The 25,028-nt window shown below is 38.5% G+C and overlaps 1 non-coding gene across 1 annotated transcript; it reads left to right on the forward strand.

Moving 5' to 3' along the window:
• Positions 1–1,166: 1,166 nt before the first annotated feature.
• Positions 1,167–1,273, forward strand: LOC112997920 (small nucleolar RNA R71). Its single transcript, XR_003262969.1, has one exon. It is a non-coding gene; the product is annotated as a small nucleolar RNA R71 (small nucleolar RNA).
• Positions 1,274–25,028: the final 23,755 nt, after the last annotated feature.

Genomic DNA, 25,028 nt, shown 5'->3' on the forward strand with positions numbered 1-25,028 from the left:
ATCTTGGAATTTGCTTTATTGCATCCAGCAGAGGTATGTTTACCTCTACTTTTCTGAATGTTTCCAAGATCTCTTTCTCTGCCTCTTCCATTTTGTTGTTGGAAACTACTCTTGGAGGGAATGGAAGAGGAGGAATGTGTTGCTTCTGCAAATCAGAATTACTAGTGGAAGATTCACCTGCACAGAAATTGTTAGGTAAATTTTTGTCGTTACCTTTTTCTGGAGTAGAGTGAAGTTTGGCAGGTTCATTTGCAGATGAGGAAGGTGTTTCGGGTTGAGGTCCTTGACACTGCTTTCCCGACCTCAATGAAATGGCACTGACATTTTTGGGATTTTGGACAGCTTGGGAAGGAAGCTTGTCAGAATTCTGGGATTGTTGTTGATTCAATTGTGTAGCCAATTGTCCCATCTGATTAGCTAAGCTCTGAATGGAGGCTCTGGTCTCTTGTTGAAACTGCATGTTTTGCATAGTCATTTGCCTCACAAGTTCTTTGAGGGAAGGTTGTGGAGGAGCCTCAACTGTTGGCTGTTTCTGGGGCTGTTGCTGTTGTTGGATTGGTGGAGGAATGTATGGTCTACTTGGGCCAGCAGCATTTTGGAAGGAAGGAGCAGGCTGCTGTTGTTGTTGCTGAGGGCTAGACCATCTGAGATTAGGGTGATTCCTCCATCCAGGGTTGTATATGTTGCTGGAGAGGTCATAATTGTTTTGCTGTGGTTGATTTTGCTGCTGAGGTTGAGGAGGTCTATTGTAAATATTAGCAGCATAAGCTTTGGGCTGCTCAATTGCTCCAGGTTGCTGCATGGAAGGGCAAAGGTCTGTATGGTGGTCAGCAGAGGAGCACAAACCACAGACCCTTGCAACAGGTACAGATTTCTTGTTCAAGGCCAGTTGGGTTACCAAGTTAACCAATGCATCCAGTTTGCCTTCAAGCTTCTTAGTTTCAGATGATGCAGCTGAGTTTGTAGCTACCTCATGCACTCCTCTAATGACTATAGCATCATTTCTGGCGCTAAACTGCTGGGAGTTGGAAGCCATCTTCTCAATTAAATTTCTGGCTTCAGCAGGAGTCATGTCTCCAAGGGCTCCACCACTGGCAGCATCTATCATACTTCTCTCCATATTACTGAGTCCTTCATAAAAATATTGGAGAAGCAGCTGCTCTGAAATCTGATGGTGAGGGCAACTGGCACATAGTTTTTTAAATCTCTCCCAGTATTCATACAGGCTCTCTCCACTGAGTTGTCTAATACCTGAGATATCCTTCCTGATGGTTGTTGTCCTGGAAGCAGGGAAAATTTTTTCAAAGAATACTCTCTTCAGGTCTTCCCAGCTCGTGATGGACCTTGGAGCAAGGTAATACAGCCAGTCCTTTGCCACTCCCTCTAAAGAATGAGGAAAAGCCTTCAAAAATATATGATCCTCTTGGACATCTAGGGGTTTCATGGTGGAGTAGACAATATGAAATTCCTTCAAATGTTTGTGCGGGTCTTCACCTGCAAGGCCATGAAACTTTGGAAGCAAATGAATCAGTCCAGTTTTAAGAACATATGGGACATCCTCATCAGGGCATTGGATGCACAAGCTTTCGTAGGTGAAATCAGGTGCAGCCATTTCCCTTAGAGTCCTCTCACGGGGTGGAGGTTGTGCCATGTTCTCAGAATGTTCAAAATCAGAATGCTCAGAATCAGAATTCTCAAAATTCTAATGCTCAAAATCAGGATGTTCAAAATCACCAATAACAGAATGCACAGATTCACCAGTAATGGAATGCTCAGGATGATCAAAAGGTATAAAATGATGCCTAACTAATCTATGAAATGTCCTATCTATCTCAGGATCAAAGGGTTGTAAGTCAGATGGATTGCCTCTAGTCATACACTACATTCAGCATGTACAACTAGTTGCTTTGTCATGTAAATAAAGGTGTAGGTTTGAACTACAAATACCCTCAAATGATATCCAAATGACTTGAAATTTTGTGAGCAACCTTATAAAATGATGACAAGATAGCACAAACAAATTCAGGCAAAAATTCAAAGTCTAACTATGGAAGCTAAAAATGGTAGGTTAAGAAAAATAAGTGAATAAAACTTGAAAAATAAAAAACTTTTGACAGAATCACTATTTTTGGATGATGGAGACCTCAGCCAGCCTATGGCAGGCTTCCATGGCGTAGGAAATTTTTTTCTACCCCAAATACATATATAATAATTGTGATTCTGATAACCGGAACAAAAGTTATGGCCGTTTGAAGTTTCGACAAACACAAAATTTGCTACTTTTTTGGAACTTTCAAATCTGACCAAACTAAAGGCTCTAGCTATTTTTCCCACAAAATGTAGATTAAAAGAAGTTACCACAAAAAAATTCAGCCAAAATTAACAACTCTAGCTACTAAAACAAAAAATCTCAAATAATTCTGCACGGGTGGTCGCTAAAAGCCGTCTCTACTTGATTTCTACTACTACTTTGTTTTGCCGCAAGCAAAAGTGGTCGCTAAGTCCGTCGCAAAACACTATTCACAGCAAAACACCCAAAACTGAAACAGGGGAAACGCTTAATAGGAAAACTGAAACAGAACACACACTAAACAAAATACCAGGACACTAAACAACACTAACACACATACTAACACAATACTAACAATTAAACATAAAACACGAAAGAATTAAACACATAACACTAGCTAGCTATTATGAACCTTTGGACACTGCTCCCCGGCAACGATGCCAAATTTGATCGAGGCCATACCCGAATCAAATAAACATGATAATGCAGTAACTAGGAAGTGATCCTAGGTCGTTTCCCAACGAGCAATGATAAACCAAATGTTCATAATATACTTGCAGTAACAGTAACGATTGGAGGGGGGGTTGTTTGTTTTGTGATTTAAGGAGCAGAACAAGTAAACTGGAATACGAAACTAATAATATTAAAAATGGGTTGTTTCCTCTGATTCATAAGCCATTCTCTTATCCTGGGTTATGGAGAATTCGTCCCTAACAGTAACCACTTAATCCAACCCTATTTCAATTTACTAAGCGAAAATTGTGGCGTCCCCAAAATAATGACTGGTTTAATAGTAATAAATTAAACAACAAAGACCGTGGAATTTTTTTTTCTTTTTTTCTTTTTCATTTCTTTCTCTTTTTCACAATAATTAAGTTCAGAAGGAAAATCATCATTATAGAGTCCTGAATGGCCAGTTCACAACTCTATTCGGAGTCATTTCTCTCTGATCACTCATAACCTCTAAATATTTTGATTTTTCAAAAGGAAAGGTATGCCAACCATTACTTTAGGTCGTCACGTGAAAATAATAAAATAAAATATGGTCGATAAACTCTTTTGCAAATAAAGTTTGCTAATGCTTTCTTTTCAAATAACAAGATTAAACATAAGTACATTCATCATTTAAAGCTGTCCAGAATATGAGAGTTTTGCAAAATACATAGTGTCATCCAGAGCAAAGCTGTCCAAGGTGGTGGCTTTAGCCACATGTATACATTCATCAAATTCCTATACAATAGGTCTACCCATACAAAACAAAAGAGTAAACCTAACAGTCAACACTAGATACACCCACCCTCAAAAAGTATATAAACCTAGTCTAATGAGCTGTCTACTATGATGAATAGCCTCCACTAGTCGCCATCTCTCCAGGGCCTCTCTCCTCCGTAGAGTCTGCCTCAGATACTGACATGACGTCCTCGGGAGAATCCACCTCAGGGAGTGGGTCCTCATCACCCTCTAGGAAGTCAAGAGCATCCACAGCAGGCTCAGGAGGTAGCTCCTCTAGGTCTTCCTCAGATGACGTCACCTCGATCACTTGGACTGGCTCCACTAGACGATATGGTGTGGGTGTGGGTAGTATCCACTCCACAGTGCGCTGAAGCGTGCGCGCGGGTTCCTTTGGATGCACCAACGAAGTAGCTGTGAATCGAATCGTGCCCCGAAATCGGCACCTCGCATTGCCTTCGAGGGTCTCCCAAGCTCCCTCTAGGCACTCCATCTCCACTCGATCATGGATTACTTGCACCGCCATCACGATCTACAAGAAATAAAAGAAAGGGGGTAGACTCTTTCACGAGAGATCTAACTACGGTAGCAACACAATGCGTCTCATAACCACTACATGCAATTAAAAGGGGTATCTCAAGGCTTTTCATCTCTGGTAATCGATTACACCTCATTGGTAATCGATTACCAGAGGCCAAACTCGAATTACATAGCCTCAGAGCATGAAAACCTGCAAAAAGCACATGTGTAATCGATTACACATAACTGGTAATCGATTACAAGTGGCCTGTTGTGGCGTCCCCAAAATAATGACTGGTTTAATAGTAATGATTTAATTAACAAAAACCATGGTAAATTTTTTTTTTTCTTTTTCTTTTTCATTTCTTTCTCTTTTCACCATAACTAGGTTTAGAAGGAAAATCCTCACTATAGAGTCCTGAATGGCCAGTTCACAACTCTATTCGGAGTCATTTCTTTCTTACCGCTCATCATCTCTAAACTATTTTGCTGTTTTCAAAAGGAAGAATGTACCAGTCATTACTTTAGGTCGTCACGTGAAAATAAAAGAATAAAATACGGTCAATAAACTCCTTTACAAATAAAGTTGCTAATGCTTTCTTTTCAAATAACAAGATTGATCATAAATGCATTCATCATTTAAAGCTGTCCAAAATATGGGAGTTTTACAAAATACATAGTGTCATCCAGAGCAAAGGTGTCCATAGTGGTGGCTTCAGCCACATGTATACAATCATCAAATTCCTATACATCAGGTCTACCCATACAAAACAAAAGAGTAAACCTAACAGTCAGTCCTAGGTACACCCACCCTCAAAAGTATATAAAACTAGTCCGAAGAGCTGTGCACTATGATGAAGAGTCTCCGCTGATTGCCATCTCTCTAGGGCCACTATCCTCCGTAGAGTCTGCCTCAGATGCCGACATGACTTCCTCGGGAGAATCCACCTCAGGAAGTGGGTCCTCATCACCCTCTAGAAAGTCAAGAGCATCCACAGCTGGCTCAGGAGGTAGCTCCTCGGGGTCTTCCTCGGATGACGTCACCTCGATCACTTGGACTGGCTCCACTAGACGATATGGTGTAGGCGTGGGTAGTATCCACTCTACAGTGCGCTGAAGCGTACGGGCGGGTTCATCTGGATGCACCAAAGAAGTAGCCGTAAATCGAATCGAGCCCCGAAATCGGCACCTCGTGTTGCCGTCGAGGGTCTCCCAAGCTCCCTCTAGGCACTCCATCTCCACTCGATCATGGATTAGCTGCGCCGCCATCACGATCTACAAGAAAGAAAAGAAAGGGGTAGACTTTTTCATAAGAATCTAACTATGCCGCCGCATAATGCGTCTCATAACCACTACATGCAAATAAAAGGGGTATCTTTGGGCTTGTCATCTCTGGTAATCAATTACACATCCTTGGTAATCGATTACCAGAGGCCAAACTCGAATCACACAGCTTCAGGATATGAAAACCTGAATAAGGCACTGTGTAATTGATTACACATACCTGGTAATCGATTACCAGTGACCCATTCCTCTGTGTAATCGGTTACACAGTCTGGTAATCGATTACCAGAGGCCTCCATAGTCTTCCAGTTCCCTTTTTAAGCCTGGTAATCGATTACACCCCCTTGGTAATCGATTACCAGAAGCTCTCCTAGTTTCCTGACCTCGTTTTCAAGCCTGGTAATCGACTACACCCCTTGGTAATCGATTACCAGAGACCATCTTAGCCTCCGGTCTTCATTTTTAAGCCTTGTAATCGATTACCCACCCTTGGTAATCGATTACCAGAGGCCATAACCCATATATCACACAAGATTCACAGCTGGCCAGCCACCACAAGCCTCCTTGCTTAGTGGTCTTTGTTTCTTTTATCTATTGACTGCCAAGAGCTCGCCTGTTTAGGTACATCACAGGTTCTCACTGACTGACTATGCCCGGGTTGGGTCAGGATTGGTCAAGCTTGGTTTTGGGCAATAGCACCCCACCTGACGTCCCCAAGGTCTCCTGACCCCCGCGACATATCTCCGGTACCACTCTGTGGTCAACGAATAAAGCAGGAAGTTTCATCCTTCAACACTTTCCTCATCTCAAGCTTGTAGGATTATGGGGTATCATCACATGTGGTACTAGGTGGCGGTCGGGCGATGGTGCACAACATGTTTTCCACATCCACAAATCGCGCATAAACCCACCATCCCCTGTTGCCCACCTCCAACTGACCTCACGTACTCCCACGTAGCCCATATCCCCGTTTCTCTCAACACCGGGTCCCCATCAATCCTCCCAAGCTTCCCCAACATCCAAGTAAAACAACATTCAAACAACACAAACTATCATAGCCAAGAAAACAGGGCAAAGGCAGAAAACCCTGCCCAAAATACCAACCAAAATCACAGCTTTTCTCAATTAAAGACCCCAGTAACAATTCCTTCGTTCCAGTTCGTTATCCGTTGGATCGACTCGAAAATTTTATTGGAAGTCTCTAGTACGTAAGCCTAAATTTTGACCGTTGGGATCTACTAGCAAATATCCAGAACTCATTCTGCACTGCTCTTTCCACAACCAACAAATGCATAGCATTTTTCTGCACTTGTGCAAAATTCTACTGCACCATTTCACAGCAAAATTCTGCACAAAGTGCAGATTTCGAAAACCACACTTCCCCTCATCCAATCTTGCCCAAATCAAATCCTACAAGTCCCAAATCATGTATCAATCATGTCTAAACCAAAGTCAAGCTTCAAACCACAGCAACACAAAATCTAGGTGTCCAAAACCCCTCAATTTAATGGATTTTCTAGGTTTGAGAAGTGAAATTGAGAATGAGGTAAATTTGAAGTAAACTCTCACCTCACACAAGTCCATAACATCAATTTAAACTTGTTCAAACCGGATTTACACCTAAAATTTCATTGAATCAAAATTTGACTCCTCAACACTCAAATTTGCCCTAGAAATGGCTCTTTGTTCACTTTGGTCATTTGTTTTTCTCTCTAGCTCAGCCTAACCTTCCTCACATGTTCTAAATGGCATTTCAAGCTAGGATTAACTCATTTTAACCTCCATTTACCACAGAATACAGATTTAACCTTCCAACTCTCAAAGCCTCACTCTTTTTCCACTCCTAACACCACATTCTCACCTTCCTAACCCTAGGTTAATTCTACCCTTCATCTCTAACAGTTTTCCATAAGCAATTTCAGCACATGAACATCACAAGCATCATCATAAAAACCCTAAAACAGAATGGGTATGTTTAACTCATCCAAACATGGCAATTTCAACATGCTTTCAACGAATTTCTTCACAAATAATCATCATAAATCAGAAACCTAGCAAGACTACCCATCATATCTCTCAAAACCCCATACCCACGAAAATCAAAGGAGAAAGAAGTTCACCCAAACCTGAAATTTCGAAGTCCCACTCGTAGACACGCACTTCACGACTCCGAAAATGCCCTCCTTTCACGATTTGGGGCAGAAATGATGGCCAAAGGTTGGAGCTTTGTTTGGAGCTTCAATGGAGAATGAAGGAGGAAAGAATGGCAACGTGAGGGAGAGAGGAAAAGGCTTCTGAAAATGTGGGGCTGAGTGAGGAGAGAGAGAGTTGCTTTTTAATTTTAAAAAGGTTTTTTCCTCATTTCTTATTATTTTATTATAAACTATGCCACATGTCTCCATTTGAGTGGAGCAAAAAGGGCCCACTTTCCCTTTTGATTGTGACCCATACTCAGCCACAAAAGTGAGAAAAATCTGACCTTTGAAACGCTAAAATCCTGCCTCGGTTTGCGTGTCGTTTCTCTGGTTCCAGTTCTTCGCGTTTCTCTGCGTCCGTCGGGGCCAATTTTCAAAAGTAAGCAATATATATATCAAAACGCTCAGAATAAAACCCCGAGCGTGGTTCAGAGGTTGGTTTTGTTAAATTTTAAGTCGCACGCAAAATGATGATTTTTAGACTAATTAATTAAGAATTAACCCATAACTTCCCAGTTATGGACTTATCTTCCTTAATTAGCCTAACCCGCGTATCTTGCCCCCACTATTCCTACTTCTACGAAGAACATATATGCATATACACTGAATAATACATATATATATATATATATATATATATATATATATAATCGTTCAAAATACATCGTTTTCAAAAATTCCGGGTAGAAATCTCCAGGATGTTACACCTGTTACTCTGTGTAATCGATTACACAACATTGGTAATCGATTACCAGAGGCCTTCACCATCTACTGTCTCCATTTCTAAGCCTGGTAATCGATTACACCCCTTGGTAATCGATTACCAGAAGCCATCTCGACTTCCTGATCCCCTTTTTAAGCCTGGTAATCGATTACACTCCCTTGGTAATCGATTACCAGAGGCCATCTTAGCTTTCTGTCTTCACTTTTAAGCCTTGTAATCGATTACCCACCCTTGGTAATCGATTACCAGAGGCCATATTCCAAATCTCACTCAAGATCCATAGCTGGCCAGCCACCACACAGGCCTCCTTGCTTTGTGATCTTTGTTCTTTTATCGGTTGACTGCCAGGAGCTCGCCTGTTTAGGTACATCACAGGTTCTCACTAACTGACTATGCCTGGGTTGGGCCAGGATTGGTCAAGCTTGGTTTTGGGCAATAGCGCACCACCTGACGTCCCCAAGGTCTCCTGACCCCCGCGACATATCTCCAGGTACCACTCTGTGGTCAACGAATAAAAGTAGGAAGTCTCACCCTTCCACACTTCCTCACTTCAAGCTTGTAGGATTATGGGGTACTCATCACATGTGGTACTAGGTGGCGGTCGGGCGATGGTGCAAGTCAACTCTCCACATCCACAAATCACACATATACCCACCATCCCCAGTTGCCCACCTTCACTGAGCTCACGTACTCCCACGTAGCCCTTATCCTCGTTCCTCTCAACACCGGGTCCCCATCAATCTCTCCAAGCTTCCACAACATCCAAGCAATTCAACATCCCAAACATCATGAACTATCAAAACCAAGGAAACAGGGCAGAGGCAGAAAACTCTGCCCAACACAAACCAATATCACAACCTTTTCTCACTTAGAGACCCCAGTAACATTTCCTTCGTTCCAATTCGTTCACCGTTGGATCGACTCGAAAATTTTACTGGGAGTCCCTAGTGCATAAGTCTACATTTTGACCGTTGGGATCTGCTAGAAAATGTCCAGAACCCCATTTGTACTACTCTTTCCACAACCAGCAAATACACAACATTTTCTGCACAAAGCCAAAATTCTGCTGCACATATTTGACAGCAAAATTCTGCATAAAGTGCAGATTTTCGAAACCACACTTGCCCTCATCCAATTTTTCCCAAATTGAATCCTACAAGTCCTAAATCATCTATAAATCATGTCTAAACCAAGGACAAGCTTCAGACCAAAGCAACTCAAAATCTAGGTATCTAAAACCCCTCAATTTAGTAGATTTTCAAGGTTTGAGAAGTGAAAATGAGAATGGGGTAAATTTGGAACAAACTCTCACCTCACACAAGTCTATAACATTAATCTAAACTTTCTCAAACTGGTTTTACGCCTAAAATTCCACCGAATCAAAATTTGACTCCTCAACACCCAATTTTACCCTAGAAATGGCTCTTGTTTTCACTTTGGTCACTCATATTCCTCATTTGCACAGTCTAAGCTTTCTCTTAAGTCCTAAATGACATTTCAAACTAGGATTAACTCACTTTAACCCCCAATTACCACTGAATCCAGATTTAGCCTTCCAACTCTCAAAGCCTCACTCTTTTTCCACTCATAACACCACATTCTCACTTTCTAACCCTAGGTTAACTCTACCCTTCAGCTCTAGCAGTTTTCCATAAGCAATTTCAGCACACAAACATCACAAGCATAATCATAAAAACCCTAAAACAGAATGGGTAAGCTTGACTCACACCAAACATGACGAGTTTAACATGCTTTCATCAAATCTCTTCACAAATGACTATCATAAAGCATAAACCTAGTAAAACTACCCATCATATCTCCCAAAGCCCCATACCCACGAAAATCATGTGAGAAAGAAGTCTACCCAAACCTGAAATTTTGAAGTCCCACACGTAGAGATGCGCTTCACGACTCCGAAAATGGCTTCCTTTTGCGATTTTGAGCAGAAATGGTGACCAAAGGTTGGAGCTTTGTTGGAGCTTCAATGGTGGAGGAAGAAGAAGGGATGACAACGTGAGAAAGAGAGAGAGAGAGAGAGAGAGGAGTTTTCTGAAATTTTGGGCTGAGTGAGGAGAGAGAACACAGCTTTTTGGTTTAAAAAAAGGCTTTTCTCTTTTGCTTTTATTTTATTTTTCAAAAGCACTTGCCACTTGTCCCATTTTGAGTGGAACAAGAAGGGCCCACCTTTTTCTCTTGATGTGACTCATGCACAGCCACAAGAAGAAGAGAAAAATCTGACCTTTAAAACACTAAAATCCTGCCTCGGTTTGCGTGCCATTTCTTTGGTTCCAGTCCCTCGCGTTTCTCTACACCCGTCGGGGCCAGTTTTCGAAAGTAAGCAATATATATATCAAAACGCTCAGAATGAAACCCCGAGCGTGGTTCAGAGGTTGGTTATGTTAAATTTTAAGTTGCACACAAAACGATGATTTTTAGACTAATTAATTGAGAATTAACCTATAACCATCCAGTTATGGATTTCTCTTCCTTAATTAGCCTAACCCGCCTATCTTATCCCCCAAAATACCTACTTCCACCAGGAATATATACACATACACATACACTGAATAATACTCATAAACATATATAGCCATTCAAAATGCACCGTTTACAAAAATTCCGGGTAGAAATTTCCAGGATGTCACAAAAATCAACCTAGGGTTGTCAATACGTGATTAGGCACCACATACACCAGTTAGCCCTTCGTCCATTAAGCATGAACGCAAGTTAGGCTCAGAGGCAATTAATCGAACACGAAGCGTGCACTGATTAATGTTCACGAATTTGGGTTAACTGGTGAAGGGAAAACTGCCAGGGAACCACATTATAAATGAAACCTCAAAGAGAGTTGGGCTTCTTCCTCAGAAGGAAACAACACCAGAATGATTAGCCTTCCATAGATTCAAACAAAAAACGTAAATGAAACATGAAGCAGAAACGTAAATAACAGAAACGTAAATGAGACAGAAACGAAAATGAAAACAGAAACGTAAATGAAAGTAGAAGAAGAAACAAGAACGAAATTGTAATTAGAAGCAGGAAATGGGAAATTGCATTAAGAACTAAAACAGTAGCATTAGAACAGAAAGAACTTAAAACCCTAAACAAAGCTCTGAATAATGAATGGCATAATAGAATGCCTTGCACGAATCCCAAGGCTGCTATTTAAAAAGAGTCACTCAAAGTCGTTGGGCCCTATTACAATACTCTGGCCCAAAACGAAATAAACACTAAACCACATAAAATAAAATTGCGAAATTTCCTAATTAAAAATTAACTAAGGTAAGCGCTGCTTTATTTGCCCTCTTCAAGTCCACAACCAAAATCCGGATTAAGCCCAATGTTTCATTAATTCCTGAAATTAGATTAAAAACATCAAATTAGCTAAATGAGACCAAATAATAAAACTGCCTAATTAATTGACAATTAAGACCAATCAGTAATTAAAATGGTGCAAAAAGGGTTTAGAAAATAGAAGAAAATGATGGTACATCAGAAGGATTAAGAAACATAGGTTTAAGTTTATTCCCTATCACAATGAGTCTGTATATGATGAATTGCTCAATTCCTCATAACAAGAAAAATAGCATTAGTCATATAGGTATTTCACCATTACAGAGCAATTACATCAAATATTAATTAAAGTAAAAAAGTTTAATTACAAATAAAACCTTTGCATAGTAGTCTTCAACTTGAAATCTACAATCACAATGGATAAATCTGAAGTTTAATATTCAAATTATCAAAGTTCATTTAGAGCACAAAATTTCGTGCTCTTCTCTCCCTCTCCCTTCATTCATCTCCTTCTTCCTCCAAGCTCTTATCCATGGCCTCCTATGGTGGTGAGCTTCTTCTAGACTCATCTTCTCCTTGAAGTGGCGTCTCCTCTCTCTCTTCCTTTCTCCCTTCCACGGCCATTCATCTTCCAAGAAGCAAAGGAATCCATTGATGAAGAAGATCCTTTCTCCCTTCCACGGCCATTCCTCTATCTTTTTGTTCGGTGAATTCTCTTTAATTCCTTGTTCTTCATCTTATTCTCCTTGTATATCCTCTATTGTCTTGTGGTTTGGTGTTGTTTAGAGTAGATTAAAAAAAAAATAAACTGATTAAATCTTAGATCTACACTTGTTCTTGCATTTCTATGGTTCAAATTTTGTAGATCTACTCTTGAATCTTGTTTTTGTGTTGATTTTAGGTTCTATCATTTTTCATTCATAATATTCATGTGTTGAACCTTAGATCTAAATTTTCTTCCAAAATATTGATTAGAAAAAAAAACACAAAAATCTAAGTGTAAATCACTTAATCCATGTTGTCTTAGAGTCATGTTTAGTCATAGTAATTGTCACATTGAATTCTAAGTTTGTCTAATCCATGCATGTTATTTAGTTCATAACATGTTCTAAATCAATTCCTAGAAGTAGTCTTGTTGTTGAACTCTTTTTTGTTTTCTAAGATTCCTACATGATGCCTATGATGAAGTTGAGTTGTGGTGCTGAGTTGTGGCTGGATTTGTGAATCAAATAAGTCTTAAGCTCTCTTGAATTGTGTTATTCAAGATAATTGAGCATAAGCAAACACAAATTGTAACTATCCAAGCCTTAAGCAACATAAACACTACTCTTGATTTCTAGGTTGAAATCGCTGGTGCTGGCAGCTTGAACATACAAAATTGTATAAATTACTGGGAATTGGTCACTACGATTTTTGAGCTGAAATTTTTACTGAATTTTCTAGACATCTGGAAAAAAATTATAAAAAAAGAGCCAAGCTATTTGGATTAAAGGAAAAAATAAGAAAAATCACACAAGTTGGCAGAAAAATCAGTGTCCAGGAAAAAAAAAGTGAAAGGGAAGTGTGCTTGTTGTTTTGGCTCAAAAATTTGTTCTATAATTGGTGCCTATTTTATACCAATCCTAGTTCTGAAATTTAAATTGAAAATTATTGTGAAAATAAGTGCCAAAACTAGAGGTTTCTTGAGTCTTTTTTCTTTTTAGTTTTTCTACTCTACTCTAGAGCCATTCTAGGTTTCTCTTTGAGTCCTAGCTTGCTGTTTGTGCTTTTCATTGCTTTAATTGTTGAATAATCCTTGAAAATTTCTCTTGTTAAAAATCTATTGGTTTAGCTTTCATTTCATTTTTTTTTTGTCTTTGGTTATTGCTTGTCTCTTTGTTTCCTTGTTTGTGAGTTGCCATATAGGGAATTGGAAAGGAGGATTAGTGCTATATCTTGAAGAATTTGAGTCAAGAAGAAAGGGGCCAACCACCTTAAGAGCTATTGGACTTAGAAGCACTCCAAATTGAGTGAAACACTAAAGAGAGAATAGCCACCACAATTGAGGACTTTTTTTTTCTTTGTAATTTTGTAATTGGCAATTTGCTTTGCTTTCAAATTTTGTAACAAAAAGGCCTTTCATTGGAAGTAAGTTGGGAGCCTCCGCTAGGTCACCCTACTTCCATTTGTGTGTAATAATTTTAGGCAATTTTCCCTTAGGATAGTTAGTGTTTTGTTGGGAACCTTAAATGAGGTCATCCAAACACTCTTAGGATCCGCCTAGTTTGCATTTCTTGCACTTTAATTTCTTGCTTACTTTCATAGCTTATTTCTTTTACCCTCCATTGTCAAACCGCCTAGATAGCTTGCCTTTTACCAATTAGTTTTTACCTTATCTTTCACACCTCTTTTAGTGTTTATTTTGGCTAGTTTCAACCATAGTTTCTTTTACCTTTTTTTCAAACCCCCAACAAGAAAGAACCATAACTTAGGAACCAACATGAGTCTTCATTCTTCTTCTAGTGTTAATGGTGAGGGTTCTACTCCTAAGGACCCCTTGTATAAGATATTAGATGAGTTGAGATCCCTTAAGTTGTGGAATGAAAAACAAGAGAGAAAAGAAAAAGGTAAAAAAAGAGTGGAAGAAATAAGTAAAGATGAAAGAGAGAAAATAAGAGAGGAAGAAAGAAGAAAAATAATGAAAGAAATGAAAAGAGAAAAACATGCCTCCTATAGTAGTCATAACTCTTGCAAGAGCCTAAGTGAAGAACTTCGTGACTATTATGAAGGAAGGCATAGGTCACATCTTAGACCTCACTCCCATAGGAGAGAAAATGAAAGAAAGCCTCAAGAGGTTAACATTAAACTCCCATACTTCCATGGGAAGGACAATGTAGAGGCTAATTTAGATTGGGAAATAAGGGTAGAGCAACAACTTAAAAGGAAGTCTACTTCAAAATCTTATGGCTCTCACTCTTATCCAAAGAAAGACCAAGGTCAAGGAATCTTAGGGGTGAGACCTTCTAAGCCCAAAGATGATAAGGGGAAGACAATAGAAAAGCAACCCCTTAAGGCTAGTATGCAAGAGAAGACTAGCTCCATGAAGTGCTTTAAATGTCTTGGAAGAGGACACATTACTTCTCAATGCCCCACCAAGAAAACCATGATTATGAGGGGCCAAAACATTTATAGTAGCCAAGATGAGGCTACTACTTCACCTTCCTCTAGTAAAAGTGAAGAAGCAAAAGGGGAAGAATCTAGTGAAGAGATCTACCCCCAAGAAGAAGGACAACCTTTAATGGTTAAGGAGGAGTGTAAGGAGGTAAGTGTCTCCTCCAAGAGGTTAGCTAAGAAGGAAAGACATTTTGAAATAAAGACAAATATTAAAGAAATTTCCCTTCTTAGACAACCTCCACATTTTCTCCTTTGTAAAAAGACACTTGTTAGCATTGCCACATCTCTTAGGCTTGAGTTTATTCCTCAAGTAAAGGAGTTGTTGGATAAGGGTTTGGTTCGCAAGAGATTAAAGCCTTGTGCTTTGTTGGTGCCCAAAATAGGTATTATTAGGCACCAAATCCCTAAAATAGGTGGTGTGATGAATGCTTTGGGTGGTGCAACACTCTTTTGTAAACTCACTCGTGCACCCAACATCTTCATGATTTGTGTACATAGGGACTTATTAGGTAGGTTTGTTCTTATTTTTAGTTTCAATACAAACTTAGGCACTCATATGGGACACCTTAGGTTTGTCATACTTTTTGGTAGGAATAATCAACATGAAAATACAGAAAAAGGTATGTTCTATTGCTTTACTTTTCTTTATTTTTTAAATTGTGATCAAGGGGTTCCTATGAACCCAAAGAGAATAAAGGTCATTCCTGAGTGGTCCGCTCCACCAAGTGTAAGAAAAATTTGGGGCTTCCAAGACTTAACAAACTTTTACAAAAGGTTTGCCCCATATTTTTCTATACTTGTAGCACCACTCATTGAGTTGGTGAGGAACCATGTTCCTTCATGGGAAGATGCCTAGGAAATGAGTTTTCAAACCTTACCTTACTTCAACATACTAAACACCACTAATACATATGTTTTTGTTCTTTTTACAGGTGTTGAGGAAAAAAGCCCAGCGTTTCAAGAACCTCGGGATTTGAGGTCAAATCCTTTTCAAGGGGGAGAGAATGATGCAATCCTACCCCGCAAGGGCATTGGATAGAAAACTCCAAGTAGATTGGGCCAGAGATGCAAGAGAAGGCCCTAGGGTTCTTATGAGCCTTAGGATAGATTTCGGGCCCATGGGCTAAGTACGAGCCCACTTATCTTTGTAAATATTAGATTAAGGTTTCATTATTTTTGGGCCTTGTATTTAGGGCTCCATAATGTAGGTAGGGTACCCTAGAAATATAGGATTTTTCAGCCCTTGTATTTTAGGGCACCTAGACTAGTTTTTGTATTAGGGGTAGTTTTGTAATTTCACATGCACTAAGTGGATATCTGATGTGTGTGGTTGGAAATAAATTTAATTGAATTGGTAGAAGCCCAGTCCAATTAAATTTTAGAGGGGTTGGTGAGCATTTGCTTACTACACCCCATTGCCACATCATATAGTCACACTTTGTGCATGTCCTTCATGCTTTTCATGCCTCATGACACCTAAGCACACTTAGTGGAGAATCTTGGAATTGATCTTGGATTAGTGGGCTGAACCATAACTAAAATTCACTAATCATAATTAGTGAAATTTTGGCTCCAAAGTTTGGCCCACAAATTCAATTTCAAATTCAAGTGAAATTTGAATTTCCCTCCAATTTTGTGTGACACTTAGGCTATAAATAGAGGTCATGTGTGTGCATTTTTTTTCAACTTTGATAATTTGAATATTAAACTTCAGATTTCAAAGCTCATTTAGAGCACAAAATTTCGTGCTCTTCTCTCCCTCTCCCTTCATTCATCTCCTTCTTCCTCCAAGCTCTTATCCATGGCCTCCTATGGTGGTGAGCTTCTTCTAGACTCATCTTCTCCTTGAAGTGGCGTCTCCTCTCTCTCTTCCTTTCTCCCTTCCGCGGCCATTCATCTTCCAAGAAGTAAAGGAATCCATTGATGAAGAAGATCCTAGGCCTACAAGCTCCAATGGAGCTTGCATCACTTTGTCTCAAGCAATGTCCCCCAAATAGATCCTTAATTTATTTTTGTGTGGACCATCAGCTTTCCTAGTGGTAGAATCCACATGAACCAATGGTCTCTCCACCCCCACGGGTTTGGCAGACAATGATCTGAGCTGTGTGGCTTTTCTAGTCCTCTTCAATGTAGATGGTGAAGGTGCTGGCTGACTCATGAGGAGGGGAGCTCAGTGGTGTAGCCATGTGCTTGTTAAAAAACAACATTAATTAAAGTCAACTCAAAAGTATAGTAAGTTATGTAATTGTAAGTATGGAAACAAGTATATATAAAAAATGATTACATTATAAGATGTTAATTAATTCTCCTTCATCATGATCATTATGATTTGCATGGGCGTCATCAACTTCTTCTTCTCCATTGACATTAGGCATGTGTATGGAGAAAGGAGTGTGCAAGTATCAACAGTTGAATCATCATCTTGAAGATTAACACTAATGGTTTTTCTATGTAGAACCACTAACCACATTTCATCACAAGGATCTTGAACATAAAGCACTTGTTTATCTTGTTCTGCCATGATGAAAGGCTCATTCTGATAAGCTAGCTTATTTAGATCTACCAAAGTAAATCTTAAATCATCGGTTCGCACACCGATATTGCTATCAACCCACTTACAGTTAAAAACACACAATGAATTTAACATAATTAAGCTCCCAAATTTCTTCAATGACTCCAAAGTAAGGCATGGACCCCATATAGAGATTGTCATCATTTACAGTAGCAAAGTGATGGGATTTAGCCTTAAGACTAACAACACTATTTTGTACTATACTCTTGTCGTCTTATGATTTGGTGTAGAACGAGTACTTGTTGATATCGTATCCCTGCCAAGTTCTAACATTTCTTTTAGGCCCATCTATTAACTTCCTTAACGTTTCAGAAGCATTATTGCCACCAAAGATTGTATCTTTAAACCATTTTAGGAAAGTCTTGTTATGCTCTTTAAACACCTAATTCTTGGTCATTTTTGGGTTACTTTCCCTGACTAAGGCTTCATGACGAACTATGTATGGCACAACTTCATTATTGTTATTTAATATATACAAATGAACTTGTTTTAATTCCACTAGACCCGAAGTTATAACATGCAATCCTCGTGAATCCTTACCTCTCACTCTCTCGTCATGTCGAGACTCAGGAAGTCAAATAGGTTTTGCCTTTTTAATGTACGCTAAACAAAACTCAATAGTTTCTTCTGCAATGTACCTTTCAACAATGGATGCTTCAGGATGGTGTAGATTCTTTGTATACCCTTTTAAGATCTTCTTGTATCACTTAACTGGGCACATCCACTATAAATAAACGGGACCACAAAATTTAATTTCCCTCACCAGATGAATAATTAAGTGAACCATTATGTCAAAAAATGAAGGAGGAAAATATAGTATGGAAGATCAAAGAATATTGACCTCTTATTCCATATGCAAGTTTTACTTGTCAGCTTCTTTTGGGTCTTTCCAAATATAATATTGATGTCCTCAACCCGCTCAAGAACCTGCTGACCAGTTAAGGGTATCGGCACAATTTCATGCTTTTAACTTCCATTAAAAGCTTTATTCAATCGTCAGTAAGGGTAATAATGTTTCAAAAAACGTAAATGCCAAGTGTATACTATTTTTCTTCCATGTTTCAGTTGTACATAGTTTGGGTCTTCTTCACATATAGGGCATGCATGATGGCCCTTAACACTATATCTACTCAAATTCTCATATGTCGGAAAGTCACTAATGGTACAAAATACTAATGCACGTAACTTGAATGCCTCATTTCGATTCCCATCAAACAGGTCAACCCCCTTATCCAACAACTTTCTCAAGTCTTCCACCAAGGGACTTAGATAAACATCGATGTCATTTCCTGGTTATCTTGGCCCCGATATCATCATAGACAATATCATGTATTTTGCTTCATAGACAACCAAGGAGGAAAGTTGTAAATTGTTAGCAAAACAGGTCATAAACTGTGCTTTGTGCTTAAACTACCAAAAGGATTCATTCCATCACTGGCAAGTCCAAGCATAAGATTTCTTGCATCTTTCTTGAAATTCGAATACAAACGATTAATCTTCCATTGGGAAGAATCGGTCGGATGGTGGAGCATTCCATCGCAGTTTATCCCATTTGTATGCCATGTAAGGTCTTTTGTGTCATCTCCATTAGCAAACAGACGTTTTAACCTTGGAATGATAGGAAGATACTATAACACCTTTGTTAAGTGCCTTTCTTTGTGCTTTCATCACTATTACACTCGTCATCATCCTTCACTTTGTACCGTGATACCCCACACCTAGGGCATTTATGCATTTCTTCAAACTCATCTCTACACTATATGCAATCATTAAGACATGCATGAATTTTTTGATACTCCATACCCATGGGACACAATATCTTTTTTGCCTCATAATAACGTTTTGGCAACGTGTTTTCTTCTAAAAGCATACCCTGCACTACGTTAAGCAACAAAGTGAAGCTTTTGTCACTCCATCCATATCTAGCTTTCACATTAACCAGACTTACCACTACTGAAAACAGTGTCAATGACTTCTTGCACCCCAAATACAAAGGATTCTTCGAATCACTTTCCAATGTATCATACATAGGGGTATGTACTTGCTGAAAAGATTCTTGTCCAAGATCACAAATCATATCCTTTAATCGATCTCCCATTTCTACATCAACTAGTTCAGTTTGGGACCCCCTTTACATGTCTGTCAATTCACCATGTCATATCCATGTCGTATAATTCCTCTTAATCCCATCACATAGAAGATGTTCCTGTATATCGTCTACTAGTTGTTGTCTCCCATTAAAACAATTTATACAAGGACAAAAATATTTCCCATCTTCATCCGATTCAGTTCTTTCCAAGGCAAATCCCAAGAAATGTTCAACCCCTTCCTCATATGCAGGGCTTATGTGACTTGCATTCATCTAACTTCAATCCATCTTTCCTTTTCTGTGAGTCACATACAAGGTTTATTCGATGCATGAAGATCTCAATTTTTTCATTAAAGGTGTGGCCATATCCCATTCAAGAAAACATTGTTTTATACTTGATACATATGCATAGGTTAAATATCTTTTATTAGATTTCATGAAATTTCAACAATATTTCGCTTTGATCTCCAAGTACACAACATGAAAGTGGTCACATCAATTACACCACAATCAAGTATGCACCTTGAGAACAAAATGAAATGCACTATACCGAAATTTTATCAAATTTAAGAAAAGAAACTTAACATATATGTATGAATCTAGTATAAAAAAATAACTCTTCCCAAATAGTCCAAACGGACAATTCAAGATCAATACAACGATTAATCCAAATTGTCTGGAAGAATCGTTGTATTGAATCTCAAACGAGAAACTAAAGTTCACTCACAATGAACATAACTTGTAAATCGGACACAATCATTAATCACATAAACAAGTTATAAAAGCACCAGTAACAAAAAAGGCTCAAAAGTGTATAAAGGACATTCATACTTGAAAAGATGGTCACTAACAATATCATTCGATGTGGTGATGACGATGCAAACAGGAAAAGAAAAAGACCCTACAACGAAAATCATATCAATGAGGGTGTTGTATGTGAGGATACGGAATGCTTGAAGCCAATAGTTGTTCATATTGGTACAACATATGTTATGTAGGCTTTAGTTATGGCATGTTATAGTTCTTAGCCTTTTTGACTCTCCAATTCAAATCCTCAAAGAAAAAAAGAAAAAAGAATTAAGAAATTTGTTTCTAGTTTTATATCTTTATGACATTTCCAAAAAGAAATTTGGCAATGGTCTTGGTTTTGTACAGCTAGGGATAATCTTGTTTTCCTACAACAATGGTTCACTAAATTCCCTAAGCACTCAAAAAGAGGCTTCTTCATTACAAGGGAGAATTATGGAGGTTAGAATCAAGTATAAATGAATTATATATTCACTTTGAAACTATAGTAAAATAATGCATATTTCACACTTGTTTGTAGGTCACCACTATGTTCAAACCAAGAGCAAATTCAATCTCAAGGGAATAGCAATAAGTAGTAGAGAAGGGAAAATCTGAATAATTTTAATATAAAAAAACCAGTTGATTTGATTTAAAAACATAACTAGTTCATATATGTTGAAATTTGTAGATAGGGAATCCTCTTCTTGAGTTTAATACTGATTTCAACTCCAAATCTAAGTACTTTTGGTCTCACGAACTAATATCAGATTCAACATACAGAGTTTTAACTGAGTCTTCAATTATTCCTGAATCAGGATACAAAAGCAAATGGGAATCTTAAAGGGGTTTGTGAAAAAGCAAATAAGCTATTGGATAGTGAGGTTAGCTACTATGTAGATGAATATGATGTCACTCTTGATGCTTGTTTGTCACCAGTCCTGAAACATTCTTGAGTGTTTTAGAGATATAGATATTACATTCACAAAAATAAGAAAAGTATGTAATAAATGTTTGAGATTTACCCCTTAACTTATAGTAACTATTAGACTCCATTAGTTTTGCTACTTAAAAGACTAAGACATTTCTATTGTATGTGTTTTCTTCAATTTTCCTAAACATAGTAAATAATTTACATGAGCATAACACAACACCAGAAACTTGATTTTAACAAGATATAAAAATAATATATACATATATTTCTATCTTATAATTATAACTTAAATAGGGAAAATAAAACTAGGTTGCTTCATTATTTACTTGTGACGAAAATAAGTGTGGTTAGAGAAATGAGTCTATCGAGAAACTGTTTATTTAATGTGTTTCATTGTCTATCATAGTAGAGAACATATTTGTCATAAATTAAAAGTACTAGAAAGATGTAAGTGCAGTGACTCTTCTGTCCTACACAAGTTTGTCGTTTGGATCCATGGGACTGTCCACAAACCAGCACATACCTTTTAGGATATTGCAACACTAGTGGCAGATTGAGCCATCTTAATACCTAGAAAATGCTTAAGGTGACCGAAATCCTTAGTGTAAAAATGATCGAAGATGTTCCAATTGATAGATTCCTGCCTCATCTCATCACACATGGAATGACAATGACATCAACTCGAACAATTAAATAGATATCCTGAACTTGGGAATTGGGATAAGTATCGATAGAATATGGAATGGTTTGTCTCACTACAAAAAGCATAGCAACACAAGCAGCAAACTAATCTAGATTTCCCATGAGCAACAAATCTAAGTGGTTTCTCCCTATAAACTTTTGCAACTAGGCAGGCAATTGATCCTTTAGGTCCTACACCCACTTTGGGATTTTTGTCACACAATCTCTGTACTAGTGCCATCAGTCTCCAAGGTCTTGCGATTTTCCTTGAGTTGCATCCATCTATCTCTGCAACTCCACTACCTACTGTTACACCTGCTCAAGATGGGTTTCAAGATCTCTATCAGTCACACCTATTGCATCTCACGGTGTAACACCCTGAAATAGTGCTAATTATAAATTGATGTTTAATTGTATTTATCGTGTTATTTGATTATATGTTTGACTTGAATGAGTTGAGGTATGGCTTGAATTAGTCATGTATGATTTGATTGATGTTGAATTATGTGGAGTTTTATTGGGCTAAGTTAAAATTATAAAATTTCAAATTTTACCTAAACCTACTTCGGTAAAATCGCAATCCTGGATTCATTAACCGTTGGATCGTCTTCACATTTTGGTTAGAGGTTCCTAAGACAATTATCCACAGTTTAACCATTTGGATTTTGAAAACAACAACTTCGATCTCTCTCTTAGCATGAGAAGCGCGCCAAGCGCAATTCCAACCTTAGAGGGAATTGCGCTAAGCGAGAATTAGTGCGATAAGCGCAATTCCAACCCGAGAGGGAATTACGCTGAGCGAGAATTGTCGCGCTTAGCGCAAAGGGAGTTTCACTCAACACAAATTGTCGTGCTAAGCATGAAAAGTGGACTCCCGCTGAGCGAGACAAACTCACTAAACGAGATCTACATATTATAAATACGTTCTTCAGCGTGAAAAACATGATTTTTTCACTCTTCTCCTCTCCAAACGCCCACCCAAACCCTAACACCTTCTTCTCCACCACCCTCGACCATCGGTGGCCACCACGAGCCACCGTTGCTTGCCACTGAACCCCCACACCAAGAGGAACATTTTAATCGAAGCAGAATCCTCAGAATCCACCTCAAGGATTTGGTGGAGAAAAAAAATCCCTCAATCCTTCCTTTCGTAGCTTCTCTGAGGTAATCTTGACTTCTAAGCCTTTCTCTTAGTTAGTTTGAGTTTATCTTAGTGTCTCTTGTGTTTTGGGTACTATAATAGGGTGTTTTACACTTCCTTTGAAGAAACCTTGAAAATGAGACGTTGTAAAAGTTATCTTTTTATGAAATGGATGTTATTTTCGTGACCTTCACTGAACCTTGGTCACATTGGCGTAAACGGAATTTCAAAATGACGTCTCCTTTTAGTAAAATCCGAAACACCCCCTTAGCCCTTTATGTTTTAACAGGGGTATTTGACTCCGAATATTGTTATTAACCTTGTTTTTGAAATCTATACTAAATTTCCCTCAATTTGGTATATAGAACCTTGCATTTTGAACTGACGAGCCTGAATGAGAGAGACCTCTGAGTGACACAAAGAGGAATTAACGGAAAGCTCACAATAGATGAGGGGAGTTTATTATAATTTACGACTTTTAATACCGTAGTTGGGGTAAGGGAACCTAACTATGGGGATGTATGTCTGTCTCTATTGCATATTGGTTTTCAAGAAAAACAATGTTTTTGACTAATGGGATGCGATACATATATTATTGATAAATGACATTATTGTTTTTATTAGACTTGTGTTCTCTGAAGACTTGAGGAGTGTGAATCTCAGGCATGAACTATATGTATGTATATGCGGAATGTGACTTATTTATGATATTGCTATTGATGACATTAATTGATATGAGGTGATGTTGATGTTTATGATAATATTGATATGAGATGATGTTGTTATTGATGATTATGTTAATATGAGTTGATGTTGTTATTGATGATTATGTTAATATGAGATGATGTTGTTGTTGTTGATAATGTCATTGAGATGAGATGATGTTGATGTTGAGAATGATATTGAGATGAGACAATGCTGATGTTGACAATGACATTGAGATAAAATGTTGATGATGTTGAAAATGCGCTATGATGATGTATGTTGTGTATGTACATGGGGGGTGCAGTGACCTTGTTGGATATCCCTAGTGGGGGAAATAGAGAGGTTAAAGAGTTTTAAGCATCTCTGGAAGGGGATGGCTTAGAATCTTTAATTATCCACGGCTAGTGCATTGATGATGCCCATGTTTCATACGATGTATGTTGTGTATGTACATGGAGGGTGTAGTGACCTTGTTGGATATCCCTGGTTGGAGAAATAGAGTGGTTAAAGAGTTTTAAGCATCTCTGGAGGGGGATGACTTAGAATCTTCAATTATCCACAGTCAGTGCATTGATGGTGCCCATGTTTCATACGATGTATGTTGTGTATGTACATGGGGGGTGTAATGACCTTGTTGGATATCCCTAGTGGTGGAAATAGAGTGCTTAAAGAGTTTAAAGCATCTCTGGAAAGGGATGACTTAGAATCTTTAATTATCCACGGTCAGTGTATTGATGGTGCCCATGTGTCATACTTCATATTGCATGAAAATAGTATAAACTTTGTCAGTAAGTACTTGTAGTTTCTCAGGAATACTTGTACTTGGGGGCATGTCACTCAGTTTGGAATTCCCTTGAGACTTAGGCTGATCATCGTGGGGGGGGGGGGGGGGGGGGGGGAGTTGCCTGTGCACGACTAGGTGACCTCGATACTTACTGCCTAGTTTTCCTAAGTGAAAGTGTCGTGTGGACATACTTAGGCTATTTCCTTGGGGATGGTACTACATTGCATATGAGAGTTGAGGTCAGGTGCATACATCATATCGAGCATATTTTATTAGAATTATGGATGGATGATGACTATTTGTTGAGTGTGTGTTGGACCAATGAATGTTTCTGTAAGCTTATGATATTTGTTAATGTTTCCTTACTAATTGTGGTTATTTGATTTTTTTGAATTAATTTCTTTTATAACGAACTCACCCTTGCAATTCTTGTACCATGTGGTTGGTACCTGTGATGATCACAAACCTTTGTTCGTGGGAGTAGAAGGACAGTAGTAGAGTATGTGAAGTGAGATTATTTTGTGGAGCTACCAAGCCGACGTGATGACATTGGGATTATTTTGGGAGAGAATTGTATTTTGTTAATCAACTCCTCAGTAGCTGGTTCTATAATTCTTTTTTTTAATTGAGGATGTAAATCACAGATT

Source organism: Glycine max, chromosome 1, assembly GCF_000004515.6.
Source record: "Glycine max cultivar Williams 82 chromosome 1, Glycine_max_v4.0, whole genome shotgun sequence".
In the NCBI taxonomy this organism is placed as follows: domain Eukaryota; kingdom Viridiplantae; phylum Streptophyta; class Magnoliopsida; order Fabales; family Fabaceae; genus Glycine; species Glycine max.